Source organism: Nuphar pumila, chromosome 2 (assembly GCF_984573655.1).
Source record: "Nuphar pumila chromosome 2, dmNupPumi1.hap1.1, whole genome shotgun sequence".
Taxonomy (NCBI): domain Eukaryota; kingdom Viridiplantae; phylum Streptophyta; class Magnoliopsida; order Nymphaeales; family Nymphaeaceae; genus Nuphar; species Nuphar pumila.
The window spans coordinates 111,715,819-111,743,715 of NC_143250.1; the positions used below are offsets into that span (position 1 = coordinate 111,715,819).

Below are 27,897 nucleotides of genomic sequence, written 5' to 3' on the forward strand. Positions count from 1 at the left end.
CCCTTTCTAAATTAGTATTGGCCTTAACACCTTGACCATGTTGCAGATCCGGGTTCTCCTTGTCTAAAATCAATTTGGTTACGATCTCATCCTCCTGCATGGCGGTTTCACCATCTTGGTTTTGAAAGTTCTGGACCTCAATGTACATGTCTTCTATCTCCAAGACACTGAATTTGTTAGACCCTTTTTTCTGATCACCAAGAGCTAGCCTCCTTCTTCCTCCAAATCTTCTTATGATTTACCGTCTTCCAACCATCCGTGTCATTTGATTGCGTTTTTTGGTTCCTCTCTATGGAATATTGAACTACATACTGAACAGAAGTACACAACTTCTTCAAAGTCCACTGGTTGATTAAACACTGCACCGTCCTCAATCTCGATGCCAACTTCTTCTATAGGGGTGAATCCCGTAAGAAGTTCCATACAAATGCATGCAAACAAGGTACTTTGAATTTTTTTCGTGAATATATCAATTTCAATCAACTTACCTCCTAGATACTCCGCAACACCCATTAAAAAAAAAAATCCAGATGTCCACAATTCCAGCGAAAGGTCAGGAAGCGGGATCCATACAGGAGTTAAGCGCAAACTTCCAAAGGTTTCCCGGGTTCCTCTAGTTCACAATCAAGGTTCGGCCTGCAACTTTCTACACTCCTTTATGAACATAGTCCATGTCTTCTTGACAGGCAAAGTGTATTAAAAACAAACCATGATGTCCAGTCGAGAATCGAAGATTCTTAATATTGGGCCATATTCTTGACAGATTCTAAAAAATAAATGAAAAGTTTTTCACCTCCTGATAAACCTGCCATAACCGTTAAACTCTATGGTTTCTGCATGTCTGTATGACGAGTTGCAGGAACATATATTTAAAGCATGCCAGTTCTCACCTTCAATGGAGAGACTCCTTCCCTGACCAGAGGTTTCCCCAACCCAACTACGACAGACCATGATCTTGCATTAGGTTGTTCTCTACTATCCTTCCCATCGATGCCTTTGGGACCCAATGCTTTGTAGGGAAAGACCCAACCCCTTAATCAAGAAGAAAATACCCAACCCAAGAGAGAAAAACCAAGAAATTTACTAATAATTCACTGATTCACGTCTTCGGTCTAATGTGTATGAGATGTTACATTTTGTTCGAAATTTTAGTCTAAAATAGAAAAAGTATGCAATTTTGTTTTGTGAGATTTAATCAGTTCTAAATTAGTGAAATAGCGGCTTGGATATGGCATTATATTGTTTTTCCAATTTGTGTAAATTATTACTTGGAGTCTGATTGATTAAGCGGGTCGATTATCCTGTATATGGCAGGTAAGAGGTGCCAATTTTTTTCTCTTTTTTTGCTTTTCTCCTGCAATGGAATTGTTTAGCTTAATGTATGATATTTTCCAAGCATCATTTATGGTAGGAGCATTCTTGGCCATGAATTTGGAAACACTATCCTGAAGTTTGGAATTTGGCTTTACACATTGAGAAGTGGGATTCAATTTCATATGGGAATATACCACATATTCAAGTGATTTAACTTTGATTCATTTGTGCGAGAGAGAGTCGGTGCCATCTATTTGCCTTAATTTGTTTTATACTCTAATAAGTTAGATTAGATCCAAAAAATGTTTTTTTGAAATTGGAACTGTTTCTAAATCCAAATAGGCTGCATCTATCACTTTTAGTTATAGTGTAAGATAAAATCTAAATTAAATGTATTAGATGCAAAACTAATTGTATTTGGATGGTAATTATTGGATCCAATTCCAATATAAAATCCAAATTCTAAATCCATTTGATATAGATGTGATTAGGTTGAATTTGGTATTTCCATGTCTAACCCATTTACAATTTGGAGGGAGGGAGGGAGGACAATAGGCATGAATTATGGATGAAAAACTTTCATGGGGGAGAGATGTGACATCAAATCTCATAAGAATTCCTTTGACAGGTATCTATTTTCCAGTGACTTTGGACAAGAGATCGTATGTTTGATTTGAAACTGTAGTTAGATGAGAAAGTATTCATTTTCTAATGAAAATGAACCACCTTCTCACTTGCCCAATGTGCCCTAATGAAGAGGTTGACATTGTGAGTTTTCTCATGGGGAAAAAGGAGGTCGTTGTGTCATAGGATTTTGCTGTCAGTTTTGTTTTTCATTGCCATGTTAAGCTCTTTTTCCAAAGGAAAGGGGTAAGACCACCTTCAATTTTTCCAATTACACACATCTTTCAAGAGTTGTTAGAATCTGACATCTCTGGACTGCAATATTCTAGTAATCATGATACTACTGTCTTTCAATTGGGATTACAAGTGGAAAGACTCTTAATTATGAAGCCTTGGAATATGTTAAATGCCTTGTAAATGTTGCAGCAAGGCACAATCAAATATGTAAGACTTTATAAGGGAGAGGTAGAAGACTAAGAAGTAAGAACAAAGAGAGGTTTTGTATTTATAAAAAATCAAAATGCTGATAATTTTATAGGACAGATTAAAGCATAATAATGGTTTCTTTGAAGCAAGTTGTCCATGATAAAAGAAAATATGCACAACTTGAGGGAGGTTGTTAGGATGTCATATCAAGTGTCCTTGTAATTTTGCTTATATTTGGCATAAAGGTAATTTTATTGTTATAGATTCCTAAATACATACTGGAGTCATTATGGCATTTAAATCCTTATAACCATGTGCATGTGGGAGACAATTCTTTCCTTTTCTTTTCTAGTTTCTCCATTTATGGTTTTGATGTGAAAGAAATCAAGAATTCTTTGTGATGGTTCACATCCTTTAATTTGAAGTCATATGACAAGGATGGATATGGACAACACTAGATAATTGAAATAACGTCAATGAGAATATTTTGGTTCAACTTTATCATGAGACAAACCTTTGAATCTCATATTGAAAGGGTATATAAGACATGGACAAAGGGACGAGCAACACAAGATATTACTACATAGACTGAGTCTCACATTAATTTACAGCACCTGTGCTTTGTGCTGAATAAAAAATTGCAGGCATCAACGGATTTTAGAGTTTATTAGCTGGATATGCTAGCTAAAAAGTTATGATAGATAAAACTTTCTGATGCTCATTTTTCCTTGCTTTTTTAACAAATCCTATTAGAGTTTAGTCCTCTGCAGGCAGTTGACTGCATCTTTCAGTAGGTCATAGATAATGGATTATAAATCCTTTATTACCTACTATGGAAAGATTCTTTTTTAATCTTCTGACCACTGATTATCTAGCTGATGATTTCACCCAAGATGCATTGTTTTCTGATTTGATGGTATGATAGTTTCCAGCATGTCACATCTTGTATCTATCTGGATGATATTTCATGAACTGTACTATTTTTTGATTGGTTGCAGGATATGAAGCCAAGAACTTTTGTTTGAATGTGACTGATCTTTTCAACCATCCGCTAGGTCTAGCATCTTGAAGTTTATCTTATACACTTAGTATTATGAACCTTCACATACCCTACTTGTTAATCTCAATAGGCCCCTTAGGTGCTTGGAACCCAATTGAACATGTCAGGTTCTGCTATTGATGTTCCTGGAGAATGATTCTTGTTTGCTAAAATCAATATAAGGTTTCTATTTCAGTTACCACCAGTGTTAGTTACAGGTCACAGTTTGCCAAGTACCTAAAGACCCTGCACTCCACAGTAGGGCATTTAAACTAAAAGGAATCCTTGTATTTCTCAGAATGCTGATTTATGAGTCATAAACTGCAGCACAAAGTAGAGAACCCTGTAATTGTGGTGTTTGTTAAACCACAGTTGGCTACCAATAGCTTGTTGACAAGACACTTGTGGCTATGATGCATTTGGTGTTAAAATGTAATCTATATATATCTATATATATAGAGTGAGATACATATACATATGTATCTTATATATATATATATATATATATATATATATATATATATATATATATATATATAAAATTATTGTAATACTCACTAGGGGTAAAACAGTCTTTTCCTTATTTCACGCGTATTCCTTTTGAATATGCTTTTCTTTTTTGTATTTCTTTATTTTTCCTTTTTCCTTTTTTATTCTTTTTACTTTTTGGCTTTTAGCCATAGAGGGGCCCACATCATATAGACATTGGGCCCCTCCAATGGTCAATAATATGTCCGTTGGAGGGGCTTCAATGTCCATATGAGGGAGCCCCTCCAACAGTCCTCTATGTATATAAATAAGGGATTCCCCCCTTTGTAAACACTAAGCTTTTTGTAAAGCTCTCTCACTTATTCAAAAAAAGTTGTCATCATTTTTATGCCTTTGTATTCTTTTTTAGTGTTCATCTTGTGCCTTTGTGCACACATTTCATATTGAGAATCTAGTGCCTTTGTGCACATAGACTCTTTGAAGACATTTTCACATGGTATCAGAGCTTGATCTCTAGAAGAATAACTCGTGTATTTCGTCATCATGGTGGCCGCCTCGAAAATCATGCCCATATTTCATTCTTGTATTTTGGTGTGAAAATCTCTTGCAATCTACTTCTAGTGAGACACACTACATCAAGTAAGCTTAAAGAAGACCCGTTGTGGCAAGTGTTCTATTTTTTAAGACTCTTTTATCTCTCATTAAAGCTCCTCAATGACAGAAAAAGACTTATTTTTCCCTTGGTTTCAAACTCAATGGGTCAAACTATCATGTTTGGGCCGGCAATATGTTGGCTCACATCAATAGTAAGGGACTTTGGGGTTACATCGAAGGTACGATTCTGGAACCTGAGCAAAAAATCATTATAGTTGAAAAAGGGAAAATAAAAGTTCTTGATGGAGAGGAGAGAGTAAAAGCATTTGAAGAATATAACAAAAAACATGAAGAATGGGCGATGAAAAATTACAAAATTCTCTCATGGATTTTTTCTTCGGTTGAGACTAGAATCAATGCAAATATTTTAAAATTTAAAAAGGTGTCTCAAGTTTGGGAATATCTTGAGAGGATGTATACTCGAGAGATTTATCCCACAAATATTATCTCCAAAAAAGGGCTTTGACCCATCAATAAGGCGAATTGACTATTAGAGAATATTTTGCCGAATTGTCATCTATTTGGGATGAACTTGCTATGCTTGAATCAAAATTGAGTGGAGAAGCCATTGAGCTTCGACACAAACAATTGGAAGAATATCAGTTTTTTAATTTTTTGAATGGGCTTAGACCCAAATTCGAGCACATAAGATCTTTCCTTCTATCTTCTTTCACTTCTTCACCTCTTGAAGATGTTTTTACTAAGCTAAGTGAAAAAGAAACTCGAATGATAATGAGTAAAACCAATCTAAGTGTTCTTGCTATGCCTTTAAACAAAGATGAAAATGAAGGAGCTTATGCCGTTTCTAGACCGGGGAATAATTTGAAAACCTATAAACCCCCTTCAATAAATTTCAAAATCAAAATCAAGGAGCAAGAGAAGATGGTGGTCAAAATGAAAGATACTAAGGAAGAAATTATGGTAAAATCATTTGTCATTTTTGTAAAGAACCAAGACACATTAAACCAGTTTGTCCAAAATGGAATAAGAATGTGGCCATGTCTACAACATTTCAACCACATAAAGCGGATAGTCATCTTAAATTGTAATTTATAAGACAATGTATTTTCTATATATATTTTCTACATATAAAAGAAAATACATATACATATATATATTTCATATATGTATATGTATGTTAAAATGTATCTAATATATATATATATATATATATATATTACATCAATACCCGATAGGGGTATTTTTGTAATTTCACATAGTTGTTTTAGAAAACAGCTATTTTTCTTTTTTTTGAATAAATGTAATTTTTATTTTTATTTTTTTAAATCATTTTTTATTTCTTTTGAGGACCTAAAGGGGCTCCAACCATAGAGTCGTTGGAGCCCCCAACGGTCACAAATGTGACCGTTGGGGGCTCCCAACGACTCTATGGGAGCCCCTTTTTGGCTCTCCTTTTGAGGCCCCTTTGGCCCTCCTTTTTCCTCCTCTCCCTCTTGTATAAATAGGGGTGACCCCCTTGTGTATTCTCATTCTTGAGAGCTTTGTCTCTTCTTAATAAAGGCTTTTCATATTGTTGCCTTCTTAAAGGCTTGTGCTTGTTTTGTCCCTTTGTGGACTTGTGATATTGTCTCTTTTATTCATTGTTGTAAGTGCTTGTATGCACTCTTTATATTTCCGCAATATCTCATTACATGGTATCAGAGCCACTCGATTCTTGAAGGAAAGGTGTGGTTCGTGTATCTCATATTTAGTGGACATCTTCTCACTTCTTGGCAACATCATGGAGACAAAGATTGACCTATCTTTCAAGCTCAATGGAAAGAATTATATGATGTGGGCTTCGACAATGAAGAATAATCTCAAAGGAAAGAAGCTTTGGGGTTTTGTCATGGGGACCGTTCCGGAACCTAAGCTTATGCTCACAAAGATGGAAGAAGGTCAAGAAAAGGCTCTTGAGGGAGATGCTCGCCTCAAAGCCATTGAAAGTCATCAAAAGGAAGTGGAAGATTGGGAAAGCAATCACGCAAAAATCCTTGCGTGGTTTATGAACAATGTGGAGTTTAAGGTATGTGCTAATATAGCTAAATTTCGTAGAGCCAATGAGGCTTGGTCCTTTATGAGGGGTATGTATACCCAAAAGGATCTTGCAAGAGCATACTTCTTGCAAGAAAAGATTAGAACCACCAAGCAAGGTGATTCTAGCATTCAAGACTATTATAGTGCCCTAAACCCACTATGGGATGAATTGGCTCTCTTGGAGCCAAAATGGGTTTCTATGGAAGATATTGATTTAAGGCAAAAACAAATGGAACAAGAGCGATTGTTTCAATTTCTTTTTGGGCTACGTCTCGAATTTGAGCAAGTGAGATCTTCACTTCTTCATAGATCTATTTTTCCTCCTATTGAGGATGCTATTGCCGAAATCACTCAAGAGGAGACAAGGCTTGGCATGAGTAAGCATGTTGATGAAGTCCTTGCCGTATCCAAACCGGGTAACAATGTTAGAACCTATAAGCCTCCTCATTTTTGAAAACAAGGGAACTACAATGGAGGAAGAAAAATGATTGTTTGTCATTATTGCAATGAGCCGGGTCACATTAGACCCGCTTGTCCAAAGCTTATTGGAACCTTCAAGCCTAAAGTGGCCTTTCTTGAAGAAACCACCATCAAAGAAGATGAAGGCAAGAACAATGACATTAAAGAAACTCTTGGACAAATATCTATGGCTCTCCAACAAATGCTAAAAGTTTCTTCCTTTACATTGGGTGCGGCTATTGCTTCAACATCATCACCCGGTACGTATTCTTGGATCCTTGATTCTAGAGCTTTATTTCATATGACCCCTCATGAAAATGCACTTAGTGATGTTTGTACAAATTCAAAGGACTCTTGTGTCTCTACGGCCGATGGAACTTTTTTGAAAATTTCAAGTATTGGCTCTTTTAAAGATTCACAAAATTTTTGTGTTCCAAAAGTAAGAGTTGTTCCCAAACTAAATTTAAACCTTTTTTCGGTTTCTCAAATTGCCGACCATGGATGTGAAATATCTTTCTCATCTAATGGTTGCTTTGTGCAGGATCTCCGGTCCGGGAAGCGGATTGGGCAAGGCCATAGAAAGGGAGACCTCTATTATATGGACCATCTTGATCTCCCTACAATTTTTTTTTGTTCTTATGTCCAAGAAAAAAACATGGAAACTTGGCATAAAAGACTTGGTCATCCAAGTTATTCCAAAATGTATCTCTTTCCTTTTGGAAACAAATTTTGTAAAGAAAAAAAAATTAATTGCAAAGATTGCATTTTTGGAAAAATGAAGTCTATTTAATTTCCAACTAGAACTTTTCTCTCATTAAGGCCTTTTGAATTGGTGCATTCGGATGTTTGGGGGCCTTCTCCGGTTATGTCTAAAGGGTGCTATTCATATTATGTTACGTTTATTGATGACTTTACTCGGTATGTTTGGATTTATTTCCTTAGTCATAAGTCGGAAGTATTTACTTTCTTTAAAGATTTTCATAAAAAGGTTCAAAATCAATTTCAAAGTAACATATCTATTTTAAGATCCGATTCCGGTGGCGAATACTTATCTCACGAATTCTAAAACTATTTAACCAAAAATGACATTTGTCATCAAAAGTCATGTCCTAGGACTTCTCAACAAAATGGCCTAGCGGAAAGGAAACATAGGCATATTATAGAAACCGCTAGAACATTACTTGTGTCTAGGAATATTCCAAAGAAGTTTTGGGCCGAAGCCGTTTTAACCTCAACCTATCTAATCAATAGAATGCCCTCTTCTAAGTTAAAAAATGCTTCTCCTTATGAAAAACTCTTTAAGTTTTCACCCGATTTTAATCGTCTTCGTATTTTTGGTTGCAAATGTTTTGTCCTACTACATAAAAGGGATAAGTTATCTCCAAAAGCAACTGAATGTGTATTTTTCGGATATGGTGAAAATAAAAAAAGGTATAGATGTTATGATTTTAAGAATGATAAACTATATGTTTCAAAAGATGTAACATTTCTAGAAGAAGAAAACGATTTTGATAAAATAGAAGAAACAAATGAAATTGATTATATATTCTTATATGATCTTATTGATGACATACAAGAAGATTTTCTTGAAAACATAGACGATACTCGTAAGGTATCCCCTCTTGACATAACACTCTCAAATGATAGTGATACCAATAAAAATGTTTACTCAAGAAGAAATCAAGAAAAACCTATTAGTGCCCTCGAAAAATATTCTCAAATTTCTGAATCCACTGAAGAACCACAAGTTAGGCATTCTTCTAGAATATCAATACCCCCAAATAGGTTTGTATCCTATGATTCCTTAACTCCTAACTATCGGGCATGTTTGATAACTCTATATTCTTATTTTGAACCGGCCCACTATAATCAAGCCAAATCTATACCTCATTGGGTTGAAACAATGCAAGTTGAACTAAATGCTTTAAAAAAGGCCAATACTTGGGAAATAGTTAATCTACCCTCACACAAAAAACCTATTGGTTGTCGCTGGGTCTTCAAAGTTAAAACTAAAAGCGATGGCTCTTTAGAACGATATAAAGCTAGATTAGTTGCTAAGGGATACTCCCATGAATATGACATTGATTACGAAGAAACATTTGCTCCCGTAGCTCGAATGACTAGTGTCAGGACCTTAATAGCTGTCGCATCAACCAAAAAATGGACTATTTATCAACTTGACGTAAAAATGCTTTTTTAAATGGAAGTTTGAGTGAAGAAGTTTATATGGATCCACCACCTGGAATAAATATTAAGCAAGGTCAAACACTTCGGCTTTTGAAGGCATTATATGGTCTTAAACAAGCCCCTAAGGCTTGGTATGATCGTTTCAGTGATATCATGATAAAGTTAGGATTTCATTCTTGTTATACTGACACTGCTCTTTTTGTTAAACATGCAGGTTCTAGTATCGTAATTTTGCTGCTTTATGTTGATGATATGATTATCACTGGGAATGATCAAAGTAGTATTATTAATGTTAAAAATATGCTAAAAGATAATTTTGATATGTCTGACTTAGGTTTTCTCAGATATTTTCTTGGAATTGAGGTTGCATATTCTCCTAGAGGATATATTTTGTCACAGATGAAGCTTGCTGTAGATATATGTTCTAAGTCTGGGATTTCTGATGATAAGAAAGTAGAGACTCCCGAGGTTATTAATGCCAAATTGCGGTTAGAGGATGAGGTTCTTCTGGAAGATCTCACACCTTACAGACAACTCATTGGGTCTCTTACCTATTTAACCATCACCAGACCAGATATCACTCATGCGGTTCACTCAGTTAGCCAATTTCAGCATGCTCCTACAACTGTGCATATGAGTGTTGTTCTCCGAATCATCCGCTACATTCGGAATACCATCAATAAAGGGCTATTTCTATCCTCCTCTTCTTCCTTGAATCTTCTTGCTTATACTGATGCGAATTGGGGAGGTAATCCCAATGATCGAGTCTCAACTACTGGTTTTTGTGTCTTTTTAGGGGACTCTTTGATTGCCTGGCGATGCAAGAAGCATCAGAAAGTTTCACTATCATCCACTGAAGCTGAGTACCGGGCTATGGCAACCACGACAATGGAACTTGTATGGCTTCGCAGTTTACTTAAAGACATGGGAGTTGATATTACTGAAGCCTCAAAGCTATGCTGCGACAACAAGAGTGTCATCTATATTGCGAGCAATCACACTTTTCATGAACGTACAAAACATATCGAAATGGATTGCCACTATGTTCGTGACGAATTCTTACGAGGAACTATTGCTCTGCCATATGTCACTTCAGAATATCAGTTGGCAGACTTCTTCACTAAAGCTCTTCCGGCTCCTCGCTTCATGTTTCTTCTTGGCAAACTTTCCGTCATTTCCCCGTAAAGTTTGAGGGGGGGGTGTTAAAATGTATATATATATATATATACTGTATATTACATCAATACCCGATAGGGGTATTTTTGTAATTTCACATAGTCCTTTTTCCTCCTCTCCCTATTGTATAAATAGGGGTGACCCCCTTGTGTATTCTCATTCTTGAGAGCTTTGTCTCTTCTCAATAAAGGCTTTTCATATTGTTGCCTTCTTAAAGGCTTGTGCTTATTTTGTCCCTTTGTGGACTTGTGATATTGTCTCTTTTATTCATTGTTGTAAGTGCTTGTATGCACTCTTTATATTTCCGCAATATCTGATTACAATGTATTCATCTACTTGTATATATAAAATATATACTTCTTTATTATATTGGATGTAGGGGTATTTTAGTCATTTCTACATTTTATGCATATTCATGTTTTTGAATATGATTGTAATTCCTCCTTTTTATTTTTTTATTTTTATAATTTTTTTCATTTCTTATTTTTGTTTTTTTTATATAATGTTTTTGTACACAGTCAGTGGCTGACTGTGTACAGTGTACAACAGTCAGCCATTGACTGTGTACACAGTTTTAAAAATATAGACGTTGGGCTGATTCCCAACGTCTCTAATAAGAGCTGTTGGGAATAGCCCAACGTCTCTTAAGTTTGCTTATAAATAAGGGCTATGTGAGCCCATTGTATGCATGTATTAGAGTAAGGAGTTGTCTCCTTAAGCTTATAAACATTGTGCATTTATTGCACTTTCTTTGGTGTAAAGCTTATAAACACTATGCATTTATTGCACTTCTTTTGTGGTGTAAAGTTTATAAACACTGTGCATTTATTTGTGTATTGAGTATTTGAAGTATCAAGTTATTTGAAAACTTGATTGTTTGCAAGGATTCTTCACATGGTATCAGAGCAAGGTTGGAGAAAAAAAAGGATCGTGTGGATTCTCACTTTTTCGGGTGCCTCAAAAAGCGTGCCCTTGATTTTTTTGGTGATTGAAGTGGATTCACTTGTTCATCCAATATTTTAGAAGACTCTTCTATCAAGGTCTAAAAATCATTTGTGGTACGTATTCTTTTTCATCATCTCTCATCTCTAATGGGTGAAAAGGACTCATTTTTCTCTCGGCTTCAAACTCAATGGGTCCAACTATCACGTCTGGGCCGGAAACATGGAGGCTCATATTAAAGGAAAAGGGCTTTGGGGTTATGTTCAAGGCTCGATTCCCGAACCGGAGCCAAAGATAACCTTGATGGAGAAAGGAGAAATAAAAATCCTTGAAGGCGAAGAAAGAGCCAAGGCTCTTGAAGACTACACCAAAAAGCCTGAAGAATGGGAGATGAGGAATTTTAAAATCCTCTCATGGATTTTCTCATCCGTAAAAACAAGAATTAACACCAATATTATCAAGTTTAAGAAGGCTTCTCAAGCGTGGGAGTACCTTGAGAAGATGTACACCTCTAGGGACCTGTCTCATAAATATTACCTCCAAAAGAGAGCTCTAACTCTTCGTCAAGGAGAGATGACTATAAGCGAGTATTTTGTCGATCTCTCTTCTATTTGGGATGAGCTTGCTATGCTCGAACCCAAGTGGAGTGGAGAAGCCATAGAGCTTCGTTATAAACAATTGGAAGAAGATAAATTTTTAAATTTTTTGAATGGGCTTAGGCCTGAATTCGAACAATTCTGATCTTCTCTTTTATCCGCTTTCACTTTCCCCTCTCTTGAAGATGTAATTACTAAACTAAGTGGGGAAGAGACTCGTATAAGTATAAGCAAGAACAACCCAAGTGTTCTAGCTACCCCTTCCTATAATGAAGAAAATGAAGGAGTTAATGCCGTCTCAAGACCAGGGAGCAATTTAAGGACCTACAAGCCTCCTCACTTCAAGAATCAAAACTCAAGTGGTCAAGGAGGGAAGAAGGATTATAGCAAGCTTTTATGTCATTTTTGTAAGAAACCGGGACATATCAAGCCTATTTGCCCAAAGTGGAAAAAGTTACTTGCCATGGCTACTACATCCCAACCTCAAAAGGAAGAGTGCTCATCATCTTCAAATGGAGCTCTTTCATTGCAACAAATCGTGGATGCACTTCAACCTCTTTTAAAAGGGGCTATTTCCGGAGCCGCCATGTCAACCTCTTCTCCTCCCGGTTGTGAGAAATCAGATGTGGGAGTCACCTTACTATCGTACCAAGAGATAGAGAGAGAGGTAAGAGGGAAGAGAAAAAAAAAAGTTGGGCGGCAATGATGTCTTCTCCCCTTTCCATTGATATTTATATGTTGTACGAGTGGTACAATACAGTATAATAGTACAATACAGTACAGTATGCTGTACAATACAGTACAATAGTACAATACAGTACAGTATGCTGTACAATACAGTACAGTATGCTGTACAATACAGTACAATACAGTACAGTAGTACAATACAGTACAGAAATATATTCATTTACATATACATATTTAACAGCCTCCCTCAAGTTGAGGATGATCTTCAATCATGCTCAACTTGCCCTTAAGTAACCAAAATTGATGACTAACCAATCCTTTGGTGAAGATGTCTGCTACTTGGTCTTCTGATCTGACATACGAAGCCTCAATTTCTTCTGTTTCAATCTTTTGTCTAACAAAATGCTGATCAATCTCAATGTGCTTCGTGCGACAATGATGAATAGGGTTAAAAGAAATATTAATGGCACTTTGATTATCACATAAAAGCAGAGAGGAAGAGATAGGTTCATTCAACTCTTGAAGAAGATGCCGTACCCAAGTGACATCAGCTGTCCCTGCTGCCATTGCCCTGTACTCTGCCTCAGTGCTGGATTTAGCAATGGCCTTTTGTTTCTTACTACTCCAAGTGACAATATTTGGGCCAATAAAAACACAATATCCTGAAACCGACCTACGCTCATCAGGGTCCCCACCCCAATCTGCATCACAATATGTAAGTAAACGGTGTCCTGTAGTGAAGCTTTCATCTTTGTGATAGAGCAATCCATCTCCAATAGTCCCTTTCAGATATCTGAGAATACGCTTAATACATTCCATATGACAATCAGTGGGAGCATGCATAAACTGAGATGCTTGATTTACAGCATAAGCAATGTCAGATCTTGTAAATGTAAGATATTGCAACATACCAACAATGCGGCGATATAAAGTGGAATCATGATATAATTGGCCTTCTTTTGCACTAAACTTATGATTTAAGACAGATGGGGTGCTGAGAGGTTTACAATTAATCATACCAGTGGTGTGAAGAATGTCAAGAGTATACTTGTGTTGACTTAGAGTGAGTCGATCATCTTGTCTATCGACTTCAACTCCCAAGAAGTATCGCAATGGGCCTAAGTCCTTCATCTTGAATTTGGCCATGAGTAAAGACTTGACCAAGGCAATATGTGCATCATCACTCCCAGTGATAATGATGTCATCAACATATATAAGAACCCAAGTAGTAACATGATCATTCTTATACATAAATAAAGAATGATCAAGTATACTCTTAGAAAAGCCATGCTGCTGAATTTCCATGGAGAAACTCTCAAACCAAGACCGAGATGCCTGTTTTAAACCATAAAGAGACCTTCTCAATTTACAACCCATGTAGCCGCATCATGTTCACTATACCCAGGAGGTTGCTCCATATACACCTCTTCCTTCAAGTCCCCATGTAGGAACGCATTCTTGACATCCAACTGGCTAAGAGACCAACCATGCTGAAGTGCCAAAGTGAGGATCACACGAATGGTGCCAATTTTGACAACAGGGCTAAAAGTTTCCTCATAATCTTGCCCATATTGTTGTGTGAATCCGCGTGCAACAAGGCGAGCTTTATATCTTTCAATGCTACCATCTGGTTTACGCTTGATCTTGTAAACCCATTTGGAACCAACAACATTTCTATCAACAGGTCGAGGAACAATATCCCATGTATGACATTCATGAAGTGCTGCCATTTCTTCGTTCATAGCTTCAACCCAAGCTCGAGAATGGGCTGCCTGATGGAAAGTAGACGGCTCTTTCTCTTTGGCCACATTGGTTAGAAACAACTGAAAGTCAAGAGAAAAATTGTTGTAACTAACCCAACGATGGATAGGATGCCTTTCACGTGTGGATCGTCGAAGAGGGGGAGCCTCGTGAGATGGAGTTGAAGGGGCTCCTCGACGGGCATAAACCAAACCTGAAAACCGTGAAGGTGCATCCTGGATGATGGAGTTGTCTGCTTCAAACTGAATTGGTTCATCAACAACAGGATCTCTGATAGAGTCATATAGCAAAGTATCACAAAGCCATGGATCATAAGTAGTTTGCTCATATACCTGAGAAGTATCACAAGTGCTGAAATGGTCATCATCAAAAACAACATTTCTAGACACCTTAATCTTACCCAAAATAGGATCATAACATCTATATCCTTTATACCCATCGGCATATCCCAGAAATCTGCACTGAACTGCTCTGTCCTGAAACTTGTTACGTAAAGAATGATCCACATGGACATAACAAATGCATCCGAAAGCATGCAAATCATCATAAGAAGGGTGAGAACCGTGAAGCAAATAATAAGGAGACTGATCTCCTAATAATTCCATAGGCAACCTGTTAATGATATGCACTGCAGTGTGAAAGGCCTCAGTCCAAAGAGAGAAAGAAATATCAATATTGTGCATCATACTTAACGCGATTTCAACAATATGCCGATGCTTACGTTCTGCTACTCCATTCTGTTGTGGAGTGTAAGGACAAGAGGAGTTACGTGTGATGCCATGGTCCTTTAAATATTCACTAAAATCATGAGATATGTATTCTCCACCACCATCACACTGGAAATAAGTGATATTTGAATTGAAAAGGTTCTGAACAAGAGCATGGAATTGTTTGAAAAGTTTGAACACTTCAGATTTAGATTTCATAAAGTAAATCCAAGTGTAACGAGTGAAAGAGTCAAGAAATAACACATAATAACGAGAGCCAGATAGAGATGAAACAGGAGCTGGGCCCCAAACATCAGAGTGAATAATTTCAAATGGCTTGGAAGCTCTTTTATTGATACTTTGAAAGGGAAGTACATGACTCTTGCAGACATTACAACTAGGACACTTATGATCTAATTTGACTTTGGGAATAAAACCCTGAGAAGACAATTTGTCAAGGAACCCTTGACTACAATGACCTAACCGACGATGCCAAGAAACTGGCTTATTACATTGCATAACAGAAGAAGACTGACTCAAATAAGCAGGAAAAGATGGAGACACGGTAGATGACGTCTTCAAAGTCCCGGGGGCTGCTTCGAAGACGTACATGTTTCCGCGTCGTTCACCCTTAGCGAGCATCTTCTTGGTTCGAAGGTCCTTAAGACAAACAGAAGACGGAGTAAATTCCATGGATGAATTTGTTTCATCAACCAATTTAGAAACAGATAAAATGTTTTTCTCAATGGCAGGAGTGAGTAAGACATTTTTCAATGGTAGTGTAGATTGTGACAAAGAGAGAGATGCATTTCCAGTATGAGAAATAGGGTGGTGGGAACCATCTCCCGTGACAATAGTGCCAGTGCCAATATAAGGAACCATGTTGGAAAGTTTACCTGCATCAGAAGTAACATGTGCGGCTGCTCCAGAATCAATATACCAAACTCCATCATCATTCTGACGCAAATTCATGTTGTTAAATGCAGTCATCAGAATTTGTTGCACATCATGTGGCAACCCTGCACTCTGTCCCTGATCAGTACCCTGATGTGCTCGAAAATTTCCCTGCGGCTGCCCCTGAAACTGTCTAACATTCATCTGTCCAGCTCTTGGTCCTGGCCTCCCTGCCTTGTTGCGATTCTGTGGGTTGTGCCAACAATCTGCTTTCACATGGCCACGCTTGTTGCAATGGAAGCAAGTAGGGACACGGGTACCTCTAGTGGCAGGTGGAGCAGTAGGAGTAGGAAGGAGTCCTCCACGGCCCATATGAGCAGCAGGTGGACGAAATGAGGTAGACCCAGATGTAAACATGACAGGATGAGGATCATCAATAAGATGATCTTGAGTCAAACTAACTTCATACTGTAGGAGTTTGGCCTGTAAATCCTCAAAGCATGGAAGTGTAGAGGCAACCTGTAATGCAGTGCAAAACATACGATATTGGGGCCCAAGGCTTCCCAATACCTGCTGAACAACATCTCTGTTAGAAACAGGATATCCAATAGCGGCCAACTGATCAATGATAATTTTGATATCCCCTAGAAATTCAGTAATGGTCTTAGTTCCCTTTCGCATAGATTGGAACTGCCATTTCAGTTGAAGTGCACGTGATTCAGAAACCTGTGAATAAGAGTGAGCAAGATGTCTCCATAGTTCTGCAGCAGTAAAATGGTCAGAGATAGTTTGTAATATACGATCAGATAACGTGGCAGTCAAATAGGCAACCACAGATTGGTCCTTCTGAAACCAAACATCATACGCAGGATTTGGAATAGCAATGCAACTCACCTTCCCATCATTACCAGTTACCTCTTGCGTAATAGTCATAGGTGGGGCGGGTGATCCCCCATCCAGATGCCCGGAAAGACCATGACTTCGGATAAACGGCAGAATTTGGCGTTTCCAAAGTAAGTAGTTATCATGAGTTAATTTGTGAGAAACAAGTTGAGAAAGAAATCCAGGGCTGATTTTAGAATCCATAAGGAAGAAGATCAAAGATGAATCAAATAGCACGACAGAAATTCGTAGGTTGTACGGACAGAACCGTACGGACAGAAATTTTTGAGTTTTGGAAATCACGATTTTTTAGTTAATCGTGCAGAATGTACGATTTATCAACTATATTGCAAGAAATAGATAAGAAATCACAAGAAGTTTGAGAAAAGAGGCACTTTTGAGAAATGAGGGTTCCCAAATTTGGGGAAAACAGAAATTAGGGTTGATAAAATTGGGGATAACAGAATATGTAAGAAGGAAAAGATGCACGATATGAGGAAATGAAGAAACGACGTCGAAATATAGTGATTCAACGGAGAAACAACAGAGAAAAGATGAAAAAAAAACACTTTCCTTGAGAACGCCCAAAAACGCACGTCAAGGTCCTTAGGGGCCTTCCAGATGATCGTGATTACCACGCCCTTGGCTCTGATACCATGTGAGAAATCAGATGTGGGAGTCACCTTACTATCGTACCAAGAGATAGAGAGAGAGGTAAGAGGGAAGAGAAAAAAAAAAAGTTGGGCGGCAATGATGTCTTCTCCCCTTTCCATTGATATTTATATGTTGTACGAGTGGTACAATACAGTACAATAGTACAATACAGTACAGTATGCTGTACAATACAGTACAATACAGTATAATAGTACAATACAGTACAGTATGCTGTACAATACAGTACAATACAGTACAATAGTACAATACAGTACAGTATGCTGTACAATACAGTACAATACAGTACAGTAGTACAATACAGTACAGAAATATATTCATTTACATATACATATTTAACACCGATAAGACCTCTTGGCTTTTAGATTCGGGTGCTTCTTTTCACATGACCCCAAGTTTTAGTTCTTTTTCCGAATACTCAAAAAATCTCTCTCCATCTTTTGTTTCAACTGCGGATGGAACATCTCTTGAAGTAAAAGAAATAGGAAATTTTGAAAAACAAGGGTTTTTTATTCCAAAAATTAGATTTATACCCAAATTAAACTTAAATTTGCTTTCTGCTTCTCAACTCTCGGATCATGGGTGTGATATAAAGTTCTCATCTAAAAAATGTTAGATACATGATCGCCGATCTGGGAGATTGATTGGGGAAGGCTCTAGGAAGGGCGATCTATACTATGTCGATTCCCTTCAAATTCCAAAGAACCCGTTTTGTAATGTTGTTTAACAAAAGGATATTAATGTGTGGCACAAGAGACTTGGACATTCAAATATTGCAAAAATTTCTTATTTACCTTTTGTTAAAAGTCTATGTAAAAGTGATTTAACTTGTAATGACTGTATTCTTGGGAAAATAAAAAAATTGCCTTTTTGTGAAAGATCTATGCTTACAACAAGACCTTTTGAAATTATCCATTCGGACGTATGGGGACCGTCACCCGTCCTATCAAAAGGAGGCTTTGCATATTATGTCATTTTTGTTGACGACTACACGAGATATTGTTGGATTTATTTTCTTAAACACAAATATGAAGTTTTCTCAATTTTTAAAACCTATCATATGATGATTAAAAATCAATTTAATGAGAATCTAGAAATTTTTAGAACTAACTCTGGTGGAGAATGCCTTTCAAGTGAATTCAAAAATTATCTTGAAAGTCATGGTATTCTTCACCAAAGATCTTGTCCCAAAACCCCTCAACAAAATGGATTAGCCGAAAGGAAGCATAGACATATAATAGAGACAACTCGAACATTACTTGTTTCTCAAAACATCCAAAAAGGTTTTTAGGCTGAAGCGGCTTTAGCATCTGTCTATCTGATAAATCGGCTACCTTCTAAAAACTTGAACAATATCTCGCCTTTTGAAAAATTGTATACCAAAGAACCCGACTATAGGCGGTTGAAAATTTTTGGTTGAAAATGTTTCGTTCTTACTGACAAGAATGACAAGCTTTCGCCAACTTGTACTTTTCTTGGATATTCTGAAACCCTAAAAGGGTTTCATTGTTATGATATTGAGAATGACAAGCTATATGTTTCCAGAAATGTGAGTTTTCTGGAAAATGTTAATGGTTTCGAAATGAGTGAACCCTTTGAAGAAAACATAGATTACTCCTTTTTATTTGAAATGTTAGCACATGATGATGATAGTGATGACGATTTCATTCATAATGACGTCAATAATAAAGAAGATGGCTCTTCCCATCCACCTATCTCCCAACATAGAAGTGAAGGAGCATTGAGAGATCCTATAACATATACCCATAGAGATAAAAACAGTTTTAGGAGTGCAATTGAAAAATTCAGTGAACCTAGTGGGTCCAATTCAACAAATGATGAAAACCTACGAAGAACTGAGAGAAGTAGAAAGATGCCTTCTAGGTTTATTTCATATGATTCATTTACTCCTAAACATAGAGTCTGCCTTAGCGCCATTCATTCTTATATAGAACCCAAAAACTTCGAAGAAGCCAAAAAGAATGATGAATGGCTGAAAGCAATGGAATGTGAGCTTTCAACTCTCAACAGGGCAAAGACTTGGGAGTTCCAAGATCTTCCTAAGGGTAAGAAAGCAATAGGGTGTAGATGGGTATTTAAGTTAAAAACTAAGAGCGATGGATCTCTTGAGAGATATAAGGCTCAATTAGTTGCAAAGGGATATAGTCAAGAATACAGAATTGATTATGAAGAAACTTTTGCCCCTGTGGCCTGAATGGTCACTGTCCGATGTCTCATTACCGTTGCCTCAATCAACAAATGGAACATCTATCAAATGGATGTTAAAAACGCCTTCTTAAATGGTGATCTGAATGAAGAGGTATATATGGATGCTCCACCAGGAATGAAGACTCTCAAAGGGAAAGTGTTTCGTCTTCGAAAAGCACTTTATGGTTTAAAACAAGCCCCTAAGGCTTGGTATGATAGATTTAACCCCGTAATGTTAGAAAATGGTTTTTCTTCCTGTTTCACTGACACTGCCTTATTTGTTAGAAAAACCAATGCAAGGATTGTCATTCTGCTCTTATATGTGGATGATATGCTTATAACCGGAAGTAATTCTAAAGGGGTTAAAAGCATAAAATCAATTTTGAAGGATAGGATTGAAATGTCTGATTTGAGATTTCTAACTTATTTTTTGGGTATTGAAGTAGCTTACTCTCATAGAGGGTATTTTTTATCTCAAACTAAGCTTGCCTCTGAGATTATTGACCGGTCAGGTATTACAGATGATAAGGTTTGTGAAACTCCTGCTATAGTAGGAGCCAAAATGAAGATTGATGATGGTATTCCTCTCTCCGATCCCACCCCCTACAGACAGCTTGTGGGATCTTTGATGTATCTGAGTATTACTAGACCATATATCTCTCATGCAGTTCATACTGCAAGTCAGTTCCAACATGCACCAACATCACTTCACATGAGTGCCATATTGCGGATTGTGAGATACATAAAAGGCACACTAAACAAGGGAGTATTCTTATCCTCTTCTTCTGAATTAAAATTAATTGCTTATAGTGACTCTGACTGGGGAGGTGACCCAAATAACCGTCACTTCACCACTGGTTTTGTGTGTTTTTAGGAGACTCGCTGATTTCATGGAGATGTAAGAAGCAACAAAAAGTGTCTATATCATCAACAAAAGCTTAATATCATGTCATGACGACTACTACCATGGAAATTGTATAATTCATCAACTATTAGAAGACATGGGGATCTCAATAGAAGGGTCTACCAAGCTATGCTGTGATAACAAGAGTGCAATATACATTGCCAAAAATCATACTTTTCATGAGCAGACTAAACACATTGAGATGGATTGTCACTATGTTCAGGAAGCGTATCTGAAAGGAGTTATAGATCTTTCATATGTAACTTTAAAATATCAGTTGGCAGATTTCTTCACCAAAGCTTTGTGTGCTCCGCGGTTCAATTTCCTCCTTGGCAAACTTTCGGTCATCTTGCCCTAAGTTTGAGGGGGGTGTTAAATTGTAATTTATAAGACAATGTATTTTCTATATATATTTTATATATATAAAAGAAGATACATATATATATATATATATATATATATATATATATATATATATATATATATTCATCTACTTGTATATATAAAATATATATTTCTTTATTGTATTGGATGTAGGGGTATTTTAGTCATTTCTACATTTTACGCATATTCATGTTTTTGAATATGATTGTAATTCCTCCTTTTTATTTTTTATTTTTGTAATTTTTTTCATTTCTTATTTTTGTCTTTTTTATATAATGTTTTTGTACACAGTCAGTGGTTGACTGTGTACATTGTACAACAGTCAGCCATTGACTGTGTACACAGTTTTAAAAATATAGACGTTGGGCTGATTCCCAACGTCTCTAATAAAAGCTGTTGGGAATAGCCCAACGTCTCTTAAGTTTGTTTATAAATAAGGGCTATGTGAGCCCATTGTATGCATGTATTAGAGTAAGGAGTTGTCTCCTTAAGCTTATAAACACTTTGCATTTATTGCACTTTCTTTGGTGTAAATCTTATAAACACTGTGCATTTATTGCACTTCTTTTGTGGTGTAAAGTTTATAAACACTGTGCATTTATTTTGTGTATTGAGTATTTGAAGTATCAAGTTATTTGAAAACTTATTGTTTGCAAGGATTCTTCACAAGTCCATCTACTTCCAACAATGTAGCATTATCACTAAGTCAAATTATGGAGGCTCTTCAACCTCTTCTCAAGGGTTCTATTTCTGGAGCCCCCATGTCAACCTTCTCTCTTTCCGGTAAGACTTCTTGTCTTTTAGATTCAGTTGTCTTCTTTCATATGACTCCAAATTTTTTGCTCCTTCCGAATACACAAAAAATATATCTCATTCTTTTGTTTCAAGTTCAACTGCAGATGGCGTTCCTCTTGAAATCAAAGGGATTGAAAATTTTGAAAATCAAGAATTTTTTATTTTCAAAATTAGATTTATACCAAAATTAAATTTAAATTTGTTTTCGGTCTCTCAACTCTCGGACCATGGGTGTGATGTCAAATTCTCATTAAATAAATATTGGATACAGGATCACCGGTCTCTGTAGTTGATTGGTGAAGGCTCTAAGAAGGGAGATCTATATTACATGGGATTTCTTCAAATTTCAAAACATTCTTTTTGTAACATTGCCCAAAATAAATATATAAATATTTGGCATAAATGTCTTGGGCATCCCAATATTACCAAGCTCTCTTATTTATATTTTGTTAAAGATCTTTATAAAAGAGATTTCACTTGTAGTAATTGTATTCTTGAAAAAATAAGAAGCTTGCCTTTTGATCAAAGATCTATGTTCGCAACCAAACCTTTTGAACTTATGCATTTAGATGTGTGGGGACCGACACCCGTTATATCTAAAGAAGGATTATCTTATTTGATGACTGATGTAGATATTATTGGATGTACTTTCTTAAGCATAAACATGAGGTTTTGCATTATTCAAGACATACCATATGATGATTAAAATCAATTTAATGGTAACCTAAAGATTTTTAGAACCGACTCCGGAGGTGAATATCTTTCAAATGAATTTAAAAATTATATTGAAATTAATGAAATTGTTAATAAAAAATCATGTCCCAAAACACCTCAACAAAATGGTTTAGCCGAAAGAAAACATAGATACATAGTTGAAACCACTAGAACCTTGTTTATTTCTCAAAAAATTCCTAAAAGATTTTGGGTCGAGGTGGCTCTTACATCTGTTAATCTTATAAATCATCTTCCCTCAAAAAAATTAAATAAAATCTCACATTTTGAATTTGTTTATCAAAAAGAACCCGACTATAATAGTTTAAGAGTTTTTTGATGCAAATGTTTTGTTCTTACCGATAAAAATGATAAACTTTCACCAAAAGCTATTCCTTGTGCATTTCTTGGATATTCCAAAACACAAAAAAGTTTTAGATGTTATAATATAAAAAATGATAAATTATATATTTCTAGAAATATAACCTTTTTAAAAAGTGCTAGTGGTTTTGAAGAATATGAACCTCATGGGGATAATATGGATTGTTCTTTTTTGTTTGAATTGTTATCAAGAAATGATGATGTATCTAGTGATGATGAAAAAATACAAAAGAGCAAAGATTTTCATTTTCAAACTCTTAAACAACATACTGAAATGGGAACATCCAATGAACCTATTACCTATGCCCATAGAGATCGAAACACTTTTAGAAGTGCAATTGAAAAGTATAGTGAATCTAGTGAACCTATTTCCACAAATAATCTAAATAATCGTAGAACCGAAAGAGCTAGAAAAATTCCTTTTAGGTTTATATCCTATGAATCTTTCATACCAAAACATAGAGCATGCCTTAGTGCTATTTATTCACATGTGGAACCTAAAAACTTTGAAAAAGCAAAAAAATTTGTAGAATGGAGGGTGCAATGAAAAATGAACTTAAAGCTCTTAGAAAAGTCAAAACTTGGGAATTTTAAGATCTACCTAAAGGTAAGAAAACAATAGGATGTAGGTGGGTTTTTAAGGTCAAGACTAAGAGTGACGGGTCTCTTGAAAGATATAAAGCTTGTCTTGTTGCCAAAGGGTATAGTTAAAAATATAGAATAGATTATGATGAAACTATTGCTCGTGTTGCGCGTATGGTCACTGTTTGGTGTTTTATTACTATTGCCTTCATTAAAAAATAGAACATATATCAAATGGATGTTAAAAATACATTTTTAAATGGAGACTTAAATGAAGAAGTCTATATGGATGTTCCTTCAGGTATGGATGTTCTTAAAGGAAAAGTTCTCTATCTACGAAAAGCTTTTTATGGTTTGAAACAAGCTCTCAAGGCTTGGTATGATCGGTTTAATAATTTAATGTTAGAAAATGATTCTTCTTCATGTTATACTGACACTACCTTGTTTGTCAAGAAATCTAATGCAGGAATTGTAATCTTGTTATTATATGTTGATGATATGCTAATCACAGATGATGATACTAAAGGGATTAAGAGTATCAAGTTCATATTGACAGAAAGATTTGAAATGTTAGACTTAGGTTTTCTGACATATTTTTTAGGCATTGAAGTTGCCTACTCTCACAGGGGTTATTTTTTATTTCAAATTAAACTTGCCCTCGAGATTATTGACAAGTCAAGAATTACAAATGATAAAATTTGTTAAACTCTTGAAGTAGTAGGGACAAAGATGAAAATTGATGATGGGGTTCCCCTAGAAGATCCCACCCCTTACAGGCAACTTGTTGGATCTTTAATGTATCTTAGCATCACTAGACCTGATATCTCTCATGTTGTACATGTTGCAAGTCAATTTCAGCATGCTCCTATATTAATTCATATGAGTGCCATCCTTCGAATTATCAAATATATGAAGGGGTCTATAAACAAGAGAGTATTTTTATTCTCATCTTCTGAATTAAATTTAATTGCTTATACTGACTCTGATTGTGGAGGTGATCCAAATAACCATCACTCCATCACTGTTTTTTGTGTATTCTTAGGTAAATCATTAATCTCTTGGAGATGCAAGAAGCAACAAAAAGTGTCTTTGTCATCTACTGAGGCTGAATATCGAGCTATGACAACTATAACCATGGAAATAGTTTGGATTCGGCGGTTGCTGAAAGATATGGGGGTTCATATTTAAGGACCCATGAAGTTGTGTTGCGATAATAAGAGTGCAATATATATTGCCAAGAACCACACTTTTAATGAGCGCCTGAAGCATATCGAGATGGACTGCCACTATGTTAGAAAAAAAATATCTGAAGAAAGTCATAGATTTACCATATGTAACATCTGAATATCAACTGTCAGGCTTTTTTACTAAGGCACTTTGTTCCTCTAGATTCAATTTTCTTCTTGGCAAACTTTCGGTTATTACACCGTAAGTTTGAGGGAGGATATTAAAATGTAATATATATATATATATATATATAATTCTTGTAATACCCACTAGGTGTAAAACAATTTTTTCTTTATTTCATGCATATTCCTTCTGAGTATGCTTTTTTTATATTTTTATAATTCTTTTTATATTTTTTATTATTTTTACTTTTTGGCTTTTAGCCATAGAGGGGCCCACATCATATAGACGTTTGGCCCCTCCAACGTCCATACGAGGGAGCCCCTCCAAGGGTCCTCATTGTATATAAATAGGGGATTCCCCCCTTTGTAAACACTAAGCTTTTTGTAAAGCTCTCTCACTTATTCAATAAAAGTTTTCTTTATTTTTATGCCTTTGTGCATTTGTATTCTTTTTGAGTGTTCATCTTGTTCCTTTGTGCACACATTTCATATTGAGAATGTAGTGCCTTTGTGCACAGTCTCTTTGAAGTCATTTTCACATTTGGTTCTACTTTTGTTGGAGACAATAATTTACCCCAAAGTTAACTAATAAGAACATATCACTATAGAATTTTAAGCATGGATTTCATGTCAAACTATGAAAATATTGTACTAATTGTTTGATATTACATTTTTCATTGATTGAATTGTTTTACCAGTTGTACAATATGGTTCAAGAAAGCAGAAACCATTATTTAGTAAGCTAGCCATACTGGAAAAAGCCGGCAAAGGTCACTATCGGGAGGTTGCTTTACATGCCATGGTGGAATGTGCATCTAGAAAGAAACAAATGCTTTTACAAAAGCTGCACTAAAGTGGAGGGAAATCTTTTGGATCACAAGAACCATCATCAAAGAATGGGCCTAAGAACTAATGTTATTTTATTTTCACTTGTCCTTGCTTGAGAGGAGGTTAAAAATGTGGTAGCCTTGGTGTGCTGAATCGTTTTTGCTTTCTAGTGAAAAAGGAGGTGGTGAAAAATGTGCTAGCCTTGGTGTGACGAATCATTTTTGCTTTCTAGTGAAAAAAGGACGACTATAATGTGTATATAGATAGACAGTACTTGGTTGAAAAATACTTTTTGGAGGGGACAGTTATGAAAATTTCCCTGGTTCCTTCTCTTATTCCCTTTTTGTGATACACTGAGAAAGTGATACTCCTTGCTCTTCATAATATATCTTACTCCGATTATCTGGATAGCCAGACCAATATTTTGAGGTTCATGCCTTTTTCAATTCTTCATGTAGTGGAACTATGAAATTTTTTCCATGGAATTACTTGATACAATAAATGAATCTTAATCAGGAACTTCTGTTGCTATCTTTGATTTAGTTGGTGTAACACTTATTGAGCTTGAACATTTTCTCTGACTTATGCTGGCCTTTTTTATATGTGATTGCCACATTTATAGGTTTTCCCATCTTTCACTCTAATGAATACCAAAATTCAGGAAAGCGAAGATTAGTTCAACAATGTTGAGTTTTAAATTCAATAATCTCAACACTAAGCCTTTAACATGAGTTGATCTCATACTTTTCCTATTTTTCTTTAAAAAAGTTTAAAGGTTCCAATGCTTGAATTTATGAAGACAGTTGTGCATAAATTTCTGAAGCATTTTTATTTCTAGTTAGTATCTCTCTGCACAAAATGCATGTATGCCTGAATAATTTGAAATTCTGTTTACCATGTTTAGGGATTTGTAATGCCATATAGGAGCATGCTACAAGAATTTGCCTGGAAAGCCAAAAGGCTGGTGGACCATTGTGTGACGAGCAGAAAACCGTCTTCTCCTGGGTTTTATGCTAGAGTTTTCTAGTCAAAGCAAATTTTTCAGGAAGACCAAAATTTCCAAATTGGATCTACTTGCACCATTTAATTCTGCAATAGATAGGAATGAATTTCTGCAACACAGTTATAAATTTATAATAGTCATTTAAGATTGTATACATTTGAGTAAAAGAATAAATATCTTGTAGTCATCTCGTATTTGTTGTCAAGGTAAGAAGCTGGCTGTTTGCAATAATTTGTTGTGAGGATTTATCGTTTGTGCTTTAGATTTTGTTTCTCAGCTGCTTTTGAATTTATCAAATAAAACTGAGGAACAGGTAAATTTGTATATTTTTTGAGTTGAAATGAATGCCACATCAAAATTGGTAATTTTGATAAGTCTCCTCCATTACTGCAGATGTAGGGCACTTTTGTATTTGAAGTTTTTGACTTGAATTTGTTAAATTAAATTGGTAGTTTTGTATCTGTTAACTTGAATAAACAGGCCTACAAGGGCTGCACGCACATGGCTAGTGGGTTGGCTCAAAACATTCATGTTGACGGATGTTAGGAGTTCGATACCCGAGGTGCACATCCCTTGCTGCAAGGACAAAGTGGGAAACTATCTCTGGTGGACAGGAGGAGCACTCGATGGAGTTTTACTTTGCAGACATTAAAATACGGCTACAGTCAATGTAGCACCTCTTGGCCCATAATGGGATTTCCAAATCAAAGTGATGACTTCTTCCTGTTAAAAAAAAAGAATTAACAGATGTGCAGAATATACCAAGTACATATTCAATACAGCAAGTGCCAAATAAAATTAGTATTTGGTGGGACCAATTACTTGCCAAACAGGTTCCTTATTTCTTTTTTTTTATTTGTGTGATTTTATGATTAATTCTTGAAGTTCTCAGATACCATCCCCTATATTGCCATTGTGAAATTCAATGATTCATGATAACCTTGCTCTAAATTTCGCCGGTGGGTTAAGTAGCAACATGTGCAATTTTGTTGCTTCTCATTTTTCTTCTGTAACTTTATTCACACAACCTGCCTTTTTCTACACCTTTTCTGTCACTTTCTTCAATTATTTTGTTTCACAAGATTCAGAAAAAGATGTTTTTTTAATTTAATTACATATGCTTGTGAATGCATTCTTTAGATGGAGAATTTGATTGTAGAACTTGGTAATTATGGGCATAAAGGAGATGACTGATGAATTGTGCTG

The 27,897-nt window shown here is 35.9% G+C and overlaps 1 long non-coding RNA gene across 1 annotated transcript; it reads left to right on the plus strand.

The window, feature by feature from the left end:
* Positions 1-27,607, plus strand: LOC149846753 (uncharacterized). The gene is made up of 3 exons (XR_016430553.1): positions 1-442; positions 531-629; positions 27,172-27,607. It is a non-coding gene; the product is annotated as an uncharacterized LOC149846753 (long non-coding RNA).
* Positions 27,608-27,897: the final 290 nt, after the last annotated feature.